Below are 19,328 nucleotides of genomic sequence, written 5' to 3'. Positions count from 1 at the left end.
AGTCTGGTCTGAACTTAGACTGGGAATGAACTCCGTACGCCTAAGCCAACCGACGAAACAAACGGGCGGGCGGACGGGCACTACGTCGGCCAGAGAGACAGGATGCACAAGCCGTGGATTGATAGGGTGCTAGGTGGGTTTAGGCACATCTTCATATTTTTGTGTGCCAATGCTATTTTTATGGCTTGTAAATTCATACAATGCTCCCTTAATCCTTCACGTGAAGTTTCATGGCAAGACGACTCGTTTTGTATTTTTCATGATTTTTGAAACTTTTTGCCGTTTGAGATTTTTTAAAATTTTTTCAGAAGCATTTTTGGCTTCAAACTTGGTAGACGTGATCCTTGTATTTTTATTGGCATGCACAAAAAGATTCAGCTAAAAGCTCGAAGTGTATAAGATTTTGTGACCATTTGAATAAAGTGTCCCCATTTCAGACACTTTAATGGCTACTGGCAGCAAACCTGTAAAATCTCAAATGCTCTTTAAGGGGGTGTGAGTTCTCGAGGTTTGATGAGGGATAGGGGGCCAATATAAGGGCCAAGTACAAGCACCCATCACACACCATGTGCGCACACCCCCCCGGCCCCCATGATTGCCGAAACCCCAATGCCGCCGGTCAGGTTCTCCGACGATGCTCTGGCGATGGTGCTCCGGTAAAGATAAATGCGGCACCAGCACATGCCCGAGCCCAGTATTTGCTGCCGCAACCCTCGGTTTGGTCTGATCTTAGACTGGGAATGAACTCTGTATGCTTAGAATGGGAATGAACTCTGTATGCCTAAGTCAACCCACGAAACGAGAGTGCGGGCGCTCAGCCGGCCAGAGGGGTGGGATGTGCAAGCCGAGGATCGGTCGGGTCCCCCTCTGTATGCTGTTGATCCAGCCACCGAAACCCTCAGTCTGGTCTGATCTTAGACTAGGAATGAACTCCGTATGCCTAAGCCAACCGACGAAACGAGCGCGCGAGCGGGCGGGCGGGCACTACGCCGGCCAGAGAGATGGGAGGCACAAGCCGTGGATCGATAGGGTGGTAGGTGGGTTTAGGCACATCTTCATATTTTTGTGTGCCAATGCCATTTTTATGGCTTGTAAATTCATACAATGGTCCCTTAAGCCTTCACGTGAAGTTTCATGGCAAGACGACTCGTTTTCTATTTTTCACGATTTTCAAAACTTTTTGCGGTTGGGGATTTTTTAAAATTTTTTCGGAAGGATTTTTGGCCCCAAAGTTGGTAGACGTGATCTTTGTATTTTTGTTGGCATGCGCAAAAAAATTCAGCAAAAAACTCGAAGTGTACAAGATTTTGTGACCATTTGAAAAAAGTGTCCCAATTTCAGACACTTTAATGGCTACTGGCAGCAAACCTGTAAAATCTCAAATGCTCTTTAAGGGGGTGTGAGTTCTCAAGGTTTGATGAGGGATAGGGGGCCAATATAAGGGCCAAGTACCAGCACCCATCGCACATCATGTGCCCACACCCCCCGGCCCCCCCGATCGTCGAAACCCCAATGCCGCCGGTCAGGTTCTCCGGTGATGCTCCGGTGATGGTGCCTTGACGAAGAAAATTGTGGCACCAGCACATGCTCGAGCCTAACATGTGCTGCCCCAACCCTCAGTCCAGTCTGATATTAGACTGGGAATGAACTCCATATGCTTAGACTGGGAATGAACTTCGTATGCCTAAGTCAACCCACGAAAGGAGCGTGTGGGCGCTCAGCCGGCTAGAGGAGCGGGATGCAGAAGTCAAGGATCGGCTGGGTCCCCCTCTGCGTGCTGCCAATCCTACTGCCACAACCCTCGGTCTGGTCCAATCTTAGACTAGGAATGAACTCCGTATGCCTAAGCCAATCGATGAAATGAGCGGGCAGGCAGGCTGACGGGTGGGCATTACGCCGACCAGAGAGACGGGATGCGCAAGCCATGGATCAATAGGGTGGTAGGTGGCTTTAGGCACATCTTCATATTTCTGCATGCCAATGCCATTTTTATGGCTTGTAAATTCATACCATGGTCCCTTAAGCCTTCACGTGAAGTTTCATGGCAAGACGACTCGTTTTCCATTTTTCATGATTTTCGAAACTTTTTGCGGTTCAGGATTTTTTAAAATTTTTTCGGAAGGATTTTTGGCCCCAAACTTGGTAGACATGATCCTTGTATTTTTGTTGGCTTGCACAAAAAACTTCAGCAAAAAACTCGAAGTGTACAAGATTTTGTAACCATTTGAAAAAAGTGTCCCCATTTCAGACACTTTAATGGCTACTGGCAGCAAACCTGTAAAATCTCAAATGCTCTTTAAGGGGGTGTGAGTTCTCGAGGTTTGATGAGGGATAGGGGGCCAATATAAGGGCCAAGTACCAGCACCCATCGCACATCATGTGCGCACACCCCCCCGGCCCCCCCGATCGCCGGAACCCCAATGCCGCGGGTCAGGTTCTCCGACGATGCTCCGGTGATGGTGCCCCGACGAAGAAAAATGTGGCACCAGCACATGCCTGAGACTATCCTGTGCTACCGCAACCCTCGGTCTGATCCGATCTTAGACTGGGAATGAACTCCGTATGCTTAGACTGGGAATGAACTCCGTATGCTTAGACTTGGAATGAACTCCGTATGCCTAAGTCAACCCACGAAACGAGCGTATGGGCGCTCAACCGGCTAGAGGGGCGGGACGCGCAAGTCGGGGATCGGTCGGGTCCCCCTTTACGTGCTGCCAATACTGCTGCCTCAACCCTCGGTCTGGTCTGATCTTAGACTGGGAAAGAACTCCATATGCCTAAGTCAACCCACAGAACGAGCGTGCGGGTGCTCAACCGGCTACCGATCCTGCTGTCGTAACCCGTGATCCGGTCTGATCTTAGACTGGGAATGAACTCTGTATGCCTAAGACAACTGACAAAATGTGCGGGCAGGCAGACGGGCGGGCGGGCACTACGTCGGCCAGAGAGACGGGATGCGCAAGCCGTGGATCGATAGGGTGGTACGTGGGTTTAGGCACATCTTCATATTTCGGCATGCCAATGCCATTTTTATGGCTTGTAAATTCATACAATGGTCCCTTAAGCCTTCATGTGAAGTTTCATGGCAAGACGACTCGTTTTCTATTTTTCATGATTTTTGAAACTTTTTGTGGTTTGGGATTTTTTAAAATTTTTTCGAAAGGAGTTTTGGGCCCAAACTTGGTAGACGTGATCCTTGTATTTTTGGTGGCATGCACAAAAAAATTTGGCTAAAAACTCAAAGTGGACAAGATTTTGTGACCATTTGAAAAAAGTGTCCCCATTTCAGACACTTTAGTGGCTACTGGCAGCAAACCTATAAAATCTCAAATGCTCTTTAAGGGGGTGTGAGTTCTCGAGGTTTGATGATAGATACGGAGCCAATATAAGGGCCATGTACCAGCACCCATCGCACATCATGTTCGCACACCCCCCCGGCCCCTCGATCGTCGGAACCCCAATGCCGCCGGTTAGGTTCTCCGGCGATGCTCCGACGATGGTGCCCCGACGAAGAAAAATGCGACACCAACACATGCCCGAGCCCAGCATGTGCTGCTGCAACCCTCGATCTGGTTCGATCTTAGATTGGGAACGAACTCCATATGCTTAGACTGGGAATGAACTCCATCTGCCTAAGTCAACTCACGGAACGAGCGTGCGGGTGCTCAGCCGACCAGAGGGGCGGCATGTGCAAGCTGGGGATCGGTCGGGTCCCCCTCTGCATGCTGCCAATCCTACTGCCACAACCCTCAATCTAGTCTGATCTTATACTGGGAATGAACTCCATATGCCTAAGCCAACCGACGAAACGAGTGGGCGAGCGGGCGGGCGGGCATTACGCCGGCCAGAGAGATGGGATGCACAAGCCGTGGATCAATAGGGTGGCAAGTGGGTTTAGGCACATCTTCATATTTCTACATGCCAATGCCATTTTTATGGCTTGTAAATTCATACAATGGTCCCCTAAGCCTTCACGTGAAGTTTCATGGGAAGACGACTCGTTTTTTATTTTTCACGATTTTTGAAACGTTTTTGCGGTTCGGGATTTTTAAAATTTTTTTGGAAGGGGATTTGACCCCAAACTTGGTAGGCATGATCCTTGCATTTTTGTTGGTATGCACAAAAAATTTCAGCTAAAAACTTGAAGTGTACAAGATTTTGTGACCATTTGAAAAAAAATCTCCATTTCAGACACTTTAATGGCTACTGGCAGCAAACCTGTAAAATCTCAAATGCTCTTTAAGGGGGTGTGAGTTCTCGAGGTTTGATGAGGGATACGGAGCCAATATAAGGGCCATGTACCAGCACCCATCGCACATCATGTGTGCACACCCCCCGGCCCACCGATCACCGGAACCCCAATGCCGTCGGTTAGGTTCTCCGGCGATGCTCCGACGATGGTGCCCCGACGAAGAAAAATGTGGCACCAACACATGCCCGAGCCCAACATATGCTGCCACAACCCCCGGTCCGGTCTGATCTTAGATTGGGAATGAACTCTGTACGCTTAGACTGCGAATGAACTCCGTATGCCTAAGTCAACGCACAAAACGATCGTGCGGGTGCTCAGCCGGCCAGAAGGGCGGGATGCACAAGCCAGGGATCGACCGGGTCCCCCTCTGCATGCTACCGATCCTGCTACCGCAACCCTCGGTCCAGTCCATTCTTAGACTGGGAATGAACTTCGTATGCCTAAGCCAAGTGACGAAACGAGCGGGCGGGCGGGCGGGCACTACGTCAGCCAGAGAGACGAGATGCGCAAGCCGTGGATCGATAGGGTGGTAGGTGTGTTTAGGCACGTCTTCATATTTCTGCCTGCCAATGCCATTTTTATGGCTTGTAAATTCATACAATGGTCCCTTAAGCCTTCATGTGAAGTTTCATGGCAAGATGACTCGTTTTCTATTTTTCACGATTTTTGAAACTTTTTATGGTTCGGGATTTTTTAAAATTTTTTTGGAAGGAGTTTTTGTCTCAAACTTGGTTGACGTGATCCTTGTATTTTTGTTGGCATGCACAAAAAAATTCAGCTAAAAACTCGAAGGGTACAAGATTTTGTGACAATTTGAAAAAAGTGTCCCCATTTCAGACACTTTAGTGGCTACTGGCAGTAAACCTGTAAAATCTCAAATGCTCTTTAAGGAGGTGTGAGTTCTCAAGGTTTGATGAGGGATAGGGGGCCAATATAAGGGCCAAGTACCAGCACCCATCGCACAACATGTGCGCGCACCCCCTTGCCCCCCGATCGCCAGAACCCTAATGCCGTCGGTCAGGTTCTCCGACGATGGTGCCCCGGCGAAGAAATATATGGCACCAACACATGCCTGAGCCCAGCTTGTGTTGCCGCAACCCTCGATTTGGTCCGATCTTAGACTGGGAATGAACTCCGTATGCTTAGTCTGGGAATGAACTCCGTATGCCTAAGTCAACCCATGAAACGAGCGTGCGGGTGCTCAGCCGAACAGAGGGGCGGGATGCGCAAGCCGGGGATCGGTCAGGTCCCCCTCTGCGTGCTGCCGATCATGCTGCTGCAACCCTCGGTCCGGTCCGATCTTAGACTTGGAATGAACTCTGTATGCCTAAGCCAACCGACGAAACGAGCGGGCGGGTGGGCACTACGCCAGCCAGAGAGACGAGATGCGCAAGTTGTGGATCGATAGGGTGGTAGGTGGGTTTAGGCACATCTTTATATTTCTGCATGCCAATGCCATTTTTATGGCATGTAAATTCATACAATGGTCCCTTAAGCCTTCACGTGAAGTTTAATGGTAAGACGACTCATTTTCTACTTTTCATGATTTTCAAAACTTTTTACGGTTTCAAATTTTCGAAAATTTTTTGCGAAGGAGTTTTGGCATCAAACTTGGTGGACATGATCCTTGTATTTTTGTTGGCATGCACAAAAAATTCAACTAAAAACTCGTACTGCACAAGATTTTGTGACCATTTGAAAAAAGTGTCCCCATTTCAGACACTTTGATGGCTACTGGCAGCAAACCTGTAAAATCTCAAATACTCTTTAAAGGGGTGTGAGTTCTCGAGGTTTGATGAGGGATAGGGGGCTAATATAAGGGCCAAGTACCAGCACCCATCGCACATCATATGCGCACACCCCCCTGACCCCCCCGATCGCCGGAACGCCAATGCCACTGGTCAGGTTCTCTAGCGATGCTCCGGCATGGTGCCTCGGTGAAGAAAAATGCGGCACCAACACATGTCCGAGCCCTGCATCTGCTACTGTAACCCTCAGTCCGGTCCGATCTTAAACTTGGAATGAACTCCAATTCGATCTTAAACTTGGAATGAACTCCAGTCCGGTCCGGTTCGATCTGGCCAGAGGGGCTGGATGCACAAGCTGGGGATCGACTGGGTCACCCTCTGTGTGCCACTGATCCCACTGCCGCAACCCTTAGTCCAGTCCAATCTTAGACTGGGAATGAACTCCATATGCCTAAGGCAACCGACAAAACGAGCAGGCGGGCAGGCGGGCGGGCACTAAGCCGGCCAGTGAGACGGGATGCGAAAGCCGTGGATCGATAAGGTGGTAGGTGGGTTTAAGCACATCTTCATATTTCTACATGCCAATGCCATTTTTATGGCTTTTAAATTCATACAATGGTCCCTTAAGCCTTCACGTGAAGATTCATGGCAAGACGAATTGTTTTATATTTTTCATGATTTTTTAAACTTCTGCGGTTCGGGATTTTTTAAAATTTTTTTGGAAGGAGTTTTGGCCCTAAACTTGGTAGATGTGATCCTTGTATTTTTGTTGGCATGCATAAAAAAATTCAGCTCAAAACTCGAAGTGTACAAGATTTTGTGACCATTTGAAAAAAGTGTCCACATTTTAGACACTTTAATGGCTACTGGCAACAAACCTGTAAAATCTTAAATGCTCTTTAAGGGGGTGTGAGTTCTCGAGGTTTGATGAGGGATAGGGGGCCAATATAAGGGCCAAGTACCAGCACCCATCACACATCATGTGCACAAACCCCTCCCGGCCCCCCCGATCATCGGAACCCCAAGGCCGTCGGTCAAGTTCTCCGGCGATCCTCCGACGATGGTGCCCCGGTGAAGAAAAATGAGGCACCAACACATGCACGAGCCCAGCATCTGCTGCTGCAACCCTTGGTCTGGTCTGATCTTAGACTGGGAATGAACTCTGTATGCTTAGACTGGGAATGAACTCCATATGCCTAAGTCAACCCATGAAACGAGCGTGCAGGTGCTCAGTCGACCAGAGGGGCGGGATACGCAAACCAGGGATCGATCGGGTCCCCCAATGTGTGCTGCCGATCCTGCTACTGCAACCCTCGATTTGGTCTGATCTTAGACTGGGAATGAACTCTGTATGCCTAAGCCAACCGACGAAACGAGCGGGCGGGCGGGCGGGCACTACGTCGGCCAGAAAGACGGGATGCGCAAGCCGTGGATCGATAGGGTGGTAGGTGGGTTTAGGCACATCTTCATATTTCTGCATGCCAATGCCATTTTATGGCTTGTAAATTCATACAATGATCCCTTAAGCCTTCACGTGAAGTTTCATGGCAAGATGACTCGTTTTCTATTTTTCACGATTTTTGAAACTTTTTATAGTTCGGGATTTTTTAAAATTTTTTTGGAAGGAGTTTTTGTCTCAAACTTGGTTGACGTGATCCTTGTATTTTTGTTGGCATGCACAAAAAAATTCAGCTAAAAACTCGAAGTGTACAAGATTTTGTGACAATTTGAAAAAAGTGTCCCCATTTCAGACACTTTAGTGGCTACTGGCAGTAAACCTGTAAAATCTCAAATGCTCTTTAAGGAGGTGTGAGTTCTCAAGGTTTTATGAGGGATAGGGGGCCAATATAAGGGCCAAGTACCAGCACCCATCGCACAACATGTGCGCGCACCCCCTTGCCCCCCGATCGCCAGAACCCTAATGCCGTCGGTCAAGTTCTCCGACGATGGTGCCCCGGCGAAGAAATATATGGCACCAACACATTCCCGAGCCCAGCTTGTGTTGCCGCAACCCTCGATTTGGTCCGATCTTAGACTGGGAATGAACTCCGTATGCTTAGTCTGGGAATGAACTCCGTATGCCTAAGTCAACCCATGAAACGAGCGTGCGGGTGCTCAGCCGAACAGAGGGGCGGGATGCGCAAGCCGGGGATCGGTCAGGTCCCCCTCTGCGTGCTGCCGATCATGCTGCTGCAACCCTCGGTCCGGTCTGATCTTAGACTTGGAATGAACTCTGTATGCCTAAGCCAACCGACGAAACGAGCGGGCGGGTGGGCACTACGCCAGCCAGAGAGACGAGATGCGCAAGTTGTGGATCGATAGGGTGGTAGGTGGGTTTAGGCACATCTTTATATTTCTGCATGCCAATGCCATTTTTATGGCATGTAAATTCATACAATGGTCCCTTAAGCCTTCACGTGAAGTTTAATGGTAAGACGACTCATTTTCTATTTTTCATGATTTTCAAAACTTTTTACGGTTTCACATTTTTGAAAATTTTTTGCGAAGGAGTTTTGGCATCAAACTTGGTGGACATGATCCTTGTATTTTTGTTGGCATGCACAAAAAATTCAACTAAAAACTCGTACTGCACAAGATTTTGTGACCATTTGAAAAAAGTGTCCCCATTTCAGACACTTTGATGGCTACTGGCAGCAAACCTGTAAAATCTCAAATACTCTTTAAAGGGGTGTGAGTTCTCGAGGTTTGATGAGGGATAGGGGGCTAATATAAGGGCCAAGTACCAGCACCCATCGCACATCATATGCGCACACCCCCCTGACCCCCCCGATCGTCGGAACGCCAATGCCACTAGTCAGGTTCTCTAGCGATGCTCCGGCATGGTGCCTCGGTGAAGAAAAATGCGACACCAACACATGTCCGAGCCCTGCATCTGCTACTGTAACCCTCAGTCCGGTCCGATCTTAAACTTGGAATGAACTCCAATTCGATCTTAAACTTGGAATGAACTCCAGTCCGGTCCGGTTCGATCTGGCCAGAGGGGCTGGATGCACAAGCTGGGGATCGACTGGGTCACCCTCTGTGTGCCACTGATCCCACTGCCGCAACCCTTAGTCCAGTCCAATCTTAGACTGGGAATGAACTCCATATGCCTAAGGCAACCGACAAAACGAGCAGGCGGGCAGGCGGGCGGGCACTAAGCCGGCCAGTGAGACGGGATGCGAAAGCCGTGGATCGATAAGGTGGTAGGTGGGTTTAAGCACATCTTCATATTTCTACATGCCAATGCCATTTTTATGGCTTGTAAATTCATACAATGGTCCCTTAAGCCTTCACGTGAAGATTCATGGCAAGACGAATTGTTTTATATTTTTCATGATTTTTGAAACTTCTGCGGTTCGGGATTTTTTAAAATTTTTTTGGAAGGAGTTTTGGCCCTAAACTTGGTGGATGTGATCCTTGTATTTTTGTTGGCATGCATAAAAAAATTCAGCTCAAAACTCGAAGTGTACAAGATTTTGTGACCATTTGAAAAAAGTGTCCCCATTTTAGACACTTTAATGGCTACTGGCAACAAACCTGTAAAATCTTAAATGCTCTTTAAGGGGGTGTGAGTTCTCGAGGTTTGATGAGGGATAGGGGGCCAATATAAGGGCCAAGTACCAGCACCCATCACACATCATTTGCACAAACCCCTCCCGGCCCCCCCGATCATCGGAACCCCAAGGCCGTCGGTCAGGTTCTCCGGCGATCCTCCGGCGATGGTGCCCCGGTGAAGAAAAATGAGGCACCAACACATGCACGAGCCCAGCATCTGCTGCTGCAACCCTTGGTCTGGTCTGATCTTAGACTGGGAATGAACTCTGTATGCTTAGACTGGGAATGAACTCCATATGCCTAAGTCAACCCATTAAACGAGCGTGCGGGTGCTTAGTCGACCAGAGGGGCGGGATGCGCAAACCAGGGATCGATCGGGTCCCCCAATGTGTGCTGCCGATCCTGCTACTGCAACCCTCTATTTGGTCTGATCTTAGACTGGGAATGAACTCTGTATGCCTAAGCCAACCGACGAAACGAGCGGGCGGGCGGGCGGGCACTACGTCGGCCAGAAAGACGGGATGCGCAAGCCGTGGATCGATAGGGTGGTAGGTGGGTTTAGGCACATCTTCATATTTCTGCATGCCAATGCCATTTTATGGCTTGTAAATTCATACAATGATCCCTTAAGCCTTCACGTGAAGTTTCATGGCAAGATGACTCGTTTTCTATTTTTCACGATTTTTGAAACTTTTTATGGTTCGGGATTTTTTAAAATTTTTTTGGAAGGAGTTTTTGTCTCAAACTTGGTCGACGTGATCCTTGTATTTTTGTTGGCATGCACAAAAAAATTCAACTAAAAACTCGAAGTGTACAAGATTTTGTGACAATTTGAAAAAAGTGTCCCCATTTCAGACACTTTAGTGGCTACTGGCAGTAAACCTGTAAAATCTCAAATGCTCTTTAAGGAGGTGTGAGTTCTCAAGGTTTGATGAGGGATAGGGGGCCAATATAAGGGCCAAGTACCAGCACCCATCGCACAACATGTGCGCGCACCCCCTTGCCCCCCGATCGCCAGAACCCTAATGCCGTCGGTCAGGTTCTCCGACGATGGTGCCCCGGCGAAGAAATATATGGCACCAACACATGCCCGAGCCCAGGTTGTGTTGCCGCAACCCTCGATTTGGTCCGATCTTAGACTGGGAATGAACTCCGTATGCTTAGTCTGGGAATGAACTCCGTATGCCTAAGTCAACCCATGAAACGAGCGTGCGGGTGCTCAGCCGAACAGAGGGGCGGGATGCGCAAGCCGGGGATCGGTCAGGTCCCCCTCTGCGTGCTGCCGATCATGCTGCGGCAACCCTCGGTCCGGTCCGATCTTAGACTTGGAATGAACTCTGTATGCCTAAGCCAACCGACAAAACGAGCGGGCGGGTGGGCACTACGCCAGCCAGAGAGACGAGATGCGCAAGTTGTGGATCGATAGGGTGGTAGGTGGGTTTAGGCACATCTTTATATTTCTGCATGCCAATGCCATTTTTATGGCATGTAAATTCATACAATGGTCCCTTAAGCCTTCACGTGAAGTTTAATGGTAAGACGACTCATTTTCTATTTTTCATGATTTTCAAAACTTTTTACGGTTTCAAATTTTTGAAAATTTTTTGCGAAGGAGTTTTGGCATCAAACTTCGTGGACATGATCCTTGTATTTTTGTTGGCATGCACAAAAAATTCAACTAAAAACTCGTACTGCACAAGATTTTGTGACCATTTGAAAAAAGTGTCCCCATTTCAGACACTTTGATGGCTACTGGCAGCAAACCTTTAAAATCTCAAATACTCTTTAAAGGGGTGTGAGTTCTCGAGGTTTGATGAGGGATAGGGGGCTAATATAAGGGCCAAGTACCAGCACCTATCGCACATCATATGCGCACACCCCCTGACCCCCCCGATCGCCGGAACGCCAATGCCACTGGTCAGGTTCTCTAGCGATGCTCCGGCATGGTGCCTCGGTGAAGAAAAATGCGGCACCAACACATGTCCGAGCCCTGCATCTGCTACTGTAACCCTCAGTCCGGTCCGATCTTAAACTTGGAATGAACTCCAATTCGATCTTAAACTTGGAATGAACTCCAGTCCGGTCCGATTCGTTCTAGCCAGAGGGGCTGGATGCACAAGCTGGGGATCGACTGGGTCACCCTCTGTGTGCCACTGATCCCACTGCCGCAACCCTTAGTCCAGTCCAATCTTAGACTGGGAATGAACTCCATATGCCTAAGGCAACCGACAAAACGAGCAGGCGGGCAGGCGGGCAGGCGGGCGGGCACTAAGCCGGCCAGTGAGACGGGATGCGAAAGCCGTGGATCGATAAGGTGGTAGGTGGGTTTAAGCACATCTTCATATTTCTACATGCCAATGCCATTTTTATGGCTTGTAAATTCATACAATGGTCCCTTAAGCCTTCACGTGAAGATTCATGGCAAGACGAATTGTTTTATATTTTTCATGATTTTTGAAACTTCTGCGGTTCGGGATTTTTTAAAATTTTTTTGGAAGGAGTTTTGGCCCTAAACTTGGTGGATGTGATCCTTGTATTTTTGTTGGCATGCATAAAAAAATTCAGCTCAAAACTCGAAGTGTACAAGATTTTGTGACCATTTGAAAAAAGTGTCCACATTTTAGACACTTTAATGGTTACTGGCAACAAACCTGTAAAATCTTAAATGCTCTTTAAGGGGGTGTGAGTTCTCGAGGTTTGATGAGGGATAGGGGGCCAATATAAGGGCCAAGTACCAGCACCCATCACACATCATGTGCACAAACCCCTCCCGGCCCCCCCGATCATCGGAACCCCAAGGCCGTCGGTCAGGTTCTCCGGCGATCCTCCGGCGATGGTGCCCCGGTGAAGAAAAATGAGGCACCAACACATGCACGAGCCCAGCATCTGCTGCTGCAACCCTTGGTCTGGTCCGATCTTAGACTGGGAATGAACTCTGTATGCTTAGACTGGGAATGAACTCCATATGCCTAAGTCAACCCATGAAACGAGCGTGCGGGTGCTCAGTCGACCAGAGGGGCGGGATGCGCAAACCAGGGATCGATCGGGTCCCCCAATGTGTGCTGCCGATCCTGCTACTGCAACCCTCGATTTGGTCTGATCTTAGACTGGGAATGAACTCTGTATGCCTAAGCCAACCGACGAAACGAGCGGGCGGGCGGGCGGGCACTACGTCGGCCAGAAAGACGGGATGCGCAAGCCGTGGATCGATAGGGTGGTAGGTGGGTTTAGGCACATCTTCATATTTCTGCATGCCAATGCCATTTTATGGCTTGTAAATTCATACAATGATCCCTTAAGCCTTCACGTGAAGTTTCATGGCAAGATGACTCGTTTTCTATTTTTCACGATTTTTAAAAGTTTTTACGGTTCAAATTTTTTAAAATTTTTTCGCAAGGAGTTTTGGCCCCAAACTTGGTAGACGTGATCCTTGTATATTTTTTTGGCATGCAAAAAAAAATTCAGCTAAAAAGTTGAAGTGTACAAGATTTTGTGACCATTTGAAAAAAGTGTCCCCATTTCAGACACTTTAATGGCTACTGGCAGCAAACGTGTAAAATCTCAAATGCTCTTTAAGGGGGTGTGAGTTCTGGAGGTTTGATGAGGGATAGGGGGCCAATATAAGGGCCAAGTACCAGCACCCATCACACATCATGTGCGCACACCCCCCGCCCCCCGATCACCGGAACCCCAATGCCGTCGGTCAGGTTCTCCGACTATGATCCAGCAATGGTGCCCCCGCGAAGCAAAATGTGGCACCAGCAAATGCCTGAGCCCAGCATGTGCTACCGTAACCCTCGGTTTGGTCTGATCTTAGACTGGGAATGAACTCCGTATGCTTAGACTGGGAATGAACTCCGTATGGCTAAGTCAACCCACGAAATGAGCGTACGAGCGCTCAGCCGGCCAGAGGGGCGGGATGTGCAAGCCGGGGATTGGTCGGGTTCCCCTCTGCGTGCTGCCGATCCTGTTGCCACAACCCTCGGTCTGGTTCAATCTTAGACTGGGAATGAACTCCGTATGCCTAAGCCAACCGACGAAACGAGCGGGCGTGCGGGCGGGCGAGCACTACGCCGGCTAGAGAGACGGGTTACGCAAGTCGTGGATCGATAGGGTGGTAGGTGGGTTTAGGCACATCTTCTTATTTCTACATACCAATGCCATTTTTATGGCTTGTAAATTCATACAATGGTCCTTTAAGCCGTCTCGTGAAGTTTCTTGGCAAGACGAGTCGTTTTCTATTTTTCATGATTTTTCAAACTTTTTGTGGTTTGGGATTTTTTAAAATTTTTTCGGAAGGTGTTTTGTCCCCAAACTTGGTAGACATGATCCTTGTATTTTTGTTAGCATGCACAAAACAATTCAGCTAAAAACTCGAAGTGTACAGGATTTTGTGACCATTTGAAAAAAGTGTCCCCATTACTGACACTTTAATGGCTACTGGCAGCAAACCTGCAAAATCTCAAATGCTCTTTAAGGGGGAGTGAGTTCTAGAGGTTTGATGAGGGATAGGGGGTCAAAATAAGGGCCAAGTACCAGCACCCATCGGACATCATGTGCACACACCCCCCGCCCCCCCGATCGCCGGAACACCAATGCCGCCGGACAGGTTCTCCGGCAATGCTCTGGCGATGGTGCCCTGGCAAAGAAAAATGCGTAAGTAGGGGATCGGCTGGGTCCCCCTCTGCATGCTGCCAATCCTGCTGCTGCAACCCTCGGTCCGATCGGATCTTAGACTGGGAATGAACTCCATACACCTAAGCCAACCGACAAAATGAGTGGGCGGGCGGGCACTATGCTGGCCAGGGAGACGGGATGCGTAAGCTGTGGATCGATAGGGTGGTAGGTGGGTTTAGGCACATCTTCATATTTTTGCATGACAATGTCATTTTTATGGCTTGTAAATTCATACAATGGTCCCTTAAGCCTTCACGTGAAGTTTCATGGCAAGACAACTCGTTTTCTATCTTTCACGATTTTTAAAACTTTTTACGGTGCGGGATTTTTTAAAATTTTTTCAAAAGGAGTTTTGGCCCCAAATTTGGTAGACGTGATCCTTGTATTTTTTTTGGCAAGCAAAAAAAAATTCAGCTAAAAACCCGATGTGTCCAAGATTTTGTGACTATTTGAAAAAAGTGTCCCCATTTCAGACACTTTAATGGCTATTGGCAGCAAACATGTAAAACTCAAATGCTCTTTAAGGGGGTGTGAGTTCTCAAGGTTTGATGAGGGATAGGGGGCAATATAAGGGCCAAATACCAGTGCCCATTGCACATCATGCGTGCACACCCCCCTGACCCCCTCGATCGCTGGAACCCCAATGCCGTCCGTCAGGTTCTCCGGTGATGGTGCCCCGATGAAGAAAAATGCGGCACCAACACATGCCCGAGCCCAGCATGTGCTATCGAAACCCTCGGTCCGGTCCGATCTTAGACTAGGAATGAACTCCGTATGCTTAGACTGGGAATGAACTCCGTATGCCTAAGTCAACCCACGAAACGAGCGTGCAGCCGGCCAAAGGGGCGGGATGCACAAGTCGGGGACCGACCGGGTCCCCCTTTGCGTGCTGTCGATCTTGCTGCTGCAACCCTCGGTCCCGTCCGATCTTAGATTGGGAATGAACTCAGTATGCCAAAGCCAACCGACGAAACGAACGGGCGGGCGGCCGGGCACTACGTCGGCCAGAGAGACGGGATGCGCAAGCCGTGGATCGATAGGGTGGTAAGTGGCTTTAGGCACATCTTCATATTTCTGTGTGCCAATGACATTTTTATGGCTTGTAAATTCATACAATGGTCTCTTAAGCCTTCACGTGAAGTTTCATGGCAAGACGACTCGTTTTCTATTTTTCACGATTTTCAAAACTTTTTACGGTTTGAGATTTTTTATAATTTTTTCGGAAGGCATTTTGAACCCAAACTTGGTAGACGTGATCCTTGTATTTTTGTTGGCATGCACAAAAAAATTCAGCTAAAAACTCAAATTGTACAAGATTTTGTGACCATTTGAAAAAAGTGTCCCCATTTGAGACACTTTAATGGCTACTGGCAGTAAACCTGTAAAATCTCAAATGCTCTTTAAGGGGGTGTGAGTTCTTGAAGTTTGATGGGGGACAAGGGGCCAATATAAGGGCCAAGTACCAGAATCCATCGCACATCATGTGCGCACACCCCCAGAACCCCCCCGATCGTTAGAACCCCAATGCTACCGGTCAGGTTCTCTGGCGATGCTCCGGTGATGGTGCCCCGACGAAGAAAAATGCGACACCAACACATGCTCGAGCCCAGCATGTGCTGCCGCAACCCTCTGTTCGGTCCAATTTAGACTAGGGATGAACTCCGTATGCTTAGACTGGGAATGAACTCCGTATGCCTAAGTCAACCCACGAAATGAGCGTGCGGGTGCTCAGCCAGCCAGAGGGGCGGGATCCGCAAGCCGGGGATCGACAAGGTCCCCCTCTATGTGCTGTCAATCCTGCTACCGTACCCCTCAGTCTTGTCAGATCTTAGACTGGGAATGAACTCCGTATGCCTAAGCCAACCGACGAAACGAGCCGGCGGGCGGGCGGGCACTACACTGGTCAGAGAGACAGGATGCGCAAGCCGTGGATCGATAGGGTGGTGGGTGGGTTTAGGCACATCTACATATTTTCTGCGTGCCATTGCCATTTTTATGGCTTGAAAATTCATACAATGGTCCCTTAAGCCTTCACGTGAAGTTTCATGGCAAGACGACTCGTTTTCTATTTTTCATGATTTTTGAAACTTTTTGCGGTTCGAGATATTTTAAAATTTTTTCGGAAGGAGTTTTGGCCCCAAACTTGGTAGACGTGATCCTTGTATTTTTGTTGGCATGCACAAAAAAATTCAGCTAAAAACTCGAAGTGTACAAGATTTTGTGACCATTTGAAAAAATTGTCCCCATTTCAGACACTTTAATGGCTACTGGTGACAAACCTGTAAAATCTCAAATGCTTTTTAATGGGGTGTGAGTTCTTGAGGTTTGATGAGGGATAGGGGGCCAATATAAGGGCCAAGTACCAGCTCCCATCGCACATCATGTGTGCACACCCCCCGACCCCTCGATCGCTGAAACCCCAATGTCGTCGGTCAGGTTCTCCTGCGATGGTGCCCTGGCGAAGAAAAATGCGGCACCAACACATGCCCGAGCCCAGCATGTGCTGCCGCAATCCTCGGTCCTATCCAATCTTAGACTGGGAATGAACTCCGTATGCCTAAGTCAACCCACGAAATGAGCGTGCGGGTGCTCAACCGGCTAGAGGGGCGGGATGCGTAAGCAGGGGATCAACCGGGTCCCCCTTTGCGTGTTGTCGATCCTGCTCCCGCAACCCTCGGTCCGGTCTGATCTTAGAGTAGGAATGAACTCCGAATGCCTTAGCCAACCGACGAAAGGAGCGGGCGGGTGGCTGGGCGGGTGGCTGGGCGGGTGGCTGGGCTCTATGCCGACCAGAGAGACGAGATGCGCAAGCCATGAATCGATAGGGCAGTAGGTGGGTTTCGGCAGATCTTCATATTTCTGTGTGCCAATGCCATTTTTATGGCTTGTAAATTCATATAATGGTCCCTTAAGCCTTCATGTGAAGTTTCATGGCAAGACGACTCGTTTTCTATTTTTCACGATTTTTGAAACTTTTTGCGGTTTGGGATTTTTTTAAATTTTTTCGGAAAGAGTTTTGGCCACAAACTTGGTAGACGTGATCCTTGTATTTTTGTTGGCATGCACAAAAAAGAATTCAGCTAAAAACTCGAAGTGTACAAGATTTTCTGACCATTTGAAAAAAGTGTCCCCATTTGAGACACTTTAATGGCTACTGGCAGCAAACCTGTAAAATCTCAAATGCTCTTTAAGGGGGTGTGAGTTCTCAAGGTTTGATGAGGGATAGGGGGCAATATAAGGGCCAAATACCAGCACCCATCGCACATCATGTGCGCACACCCCCCCCCGACCCCCCCGATCGTCAGAACCCCAAAGTCGCCGGTTAGGTTCTCCGACGATGCTCCGACGATGGTGCCCCGACGAAGAAAAATACGGCACCAGCACATGCTCGAGCCCAGCACGTGCTACCGCAACCCTTGGTCCGATCTGATCTTAGACTGGGAATAAACTCCGTATGCCTAAGTCAACCCACGAAACAAGCGTGTGGGTGCTCAGCCGACCAGAGGGGTGGGATGCGCAAGACGGGGATCGGACGGGTCCCCCTCTGCGTCCTGCCGATCCTGCTGCTGCAACCCTCAGTTCAATCCGATCTTAGACTGGCAATGAACTCCGTATGCCTAAGCCAACCGACGAAACGAGCGGGCGGGCGGGCGGGCGGTTTTTAGCTGAATTTACACTTGAGTTTTTAGCTGAATGTTTTTGTGCATGCCAACAAAAATACAAGGATCACGTCTACGAAGATTGGGGCCAAAAGTCCTTCTAAAAAAATTTTAAAAAATCTCGAACCGCAAAAAGTTTCAAAAATCGTGAAAAATAGAAAACGAGTCGTCTTGCCTTGAAACTTCACGTGAAGGCTTAAGGGGCCATTGTATGGATTTACAAGCCATAAAAATGGCATTGGCATGTAGAAATATGAAGAAGTGCCTAAACCCACCTATCACCCTATCGATCCACGGCTTGCCCATCCCGTCTTTTTTGCCGGCGTAGTGCCCGCCTGCCCGCCCGTCCGCTCGTTTCGTCGGTTGGCTTAGGCATACGGAGTTCATTCCCAGTCTAAGGTCAGACCAGACCAAGGGTTATGGTAGCAGGATCGGCAACATGTAGAAGGGGACCCGACTGATACCCGGCTTGCGCATCCTGCCCCTCTGGTCGGTTGAGCGCCCACACACTCGTTCCGTGGGTTGACTTAGGCATACGGAGTTCATTCCCAGTCTAACCATACGGAGTTCATTCCCAGTCTAAGATCGGATCGGACCGAGGGTTACGGCAACACATGCTGGGCTCGGGCATGTGCTGGTACCGTATTTTTCTTCACCGGGGCACCATCACCAGAGCATTGCTGGAGAACCTAACCGACGGCATTGGGGTTCCGGCGATCGGGGGGGCCGGGGGGGTGTGCACACATGATGTGCGATGGGTGCTGATACTTGGCCCTTATATTGGCCCCCTATCCCTCATCAAACCTTGAGAACTCACACCCCTTTAAAGAGCATTTGAGATTTTATAAGTTTGCTGCCAGTAGCCATTAAAGTGTCTGAAATGGGGATACTTTTTTCAAATGGTTACAAAATCTTGTACACTTCGAGTTATTAGCTGAATTGTTTTGTGCATGCCAACAAAAATACAAGGATCACATCTACCAAGTTTGCGGCCAAAACCCCTTCCGAAAAAATTTGAAAAAATCCTGACCTACAAAAAGATTCAAAAATCGTGAAAAATAGAAAACGAGTCGTATGAATTTACAAGCCATAAAAATGGCATTGGCACGTAGAAATATAAAGATGTGCCTAAACCAACCTACCACCCTATCGATCCATGGCTTGCACATCCCGTCTCTCTGGTTGGAGTAGTGCCCACCCGACTGCCCGCCCACTCGTTTCGCTGGTTGACTTAGGCATACGGAGTTCATTCCCAGTCTAAGCATACGGAGTTCTTTCCCAGTCTAAGATCGGACCGGATCGAGGGTTGCGACAGCACATGTTGGGCTCGACATGTGCTGGTGCCGCATTTTTCTTTATCGGGGCACCATCACCGGACCATCACCGGAGAACCTGACCAGTGGCATTGGGGCTCCGACGATCAGGGGGCCAGGG

Source organism: Durio zibethinus, chromosome 5, assembly GCF_047325235.1.
Source record: "Durio zibethinus cultivar Kanyao isolate XHJ-2024 chromosome 5, ASM4732523v1, whole genome shotgun sequence".
In the NCBI taxonomy this organism is placed as follows: domain Eukaryota; kingdom Viridiplantae; phylum Streptophyta; class Magnoliopsida; order Malvales; family Malvaceae; genus Durio; species Durio zibethinus.
Note: the sequence above shows the minus strand (reverse complement) of the source record.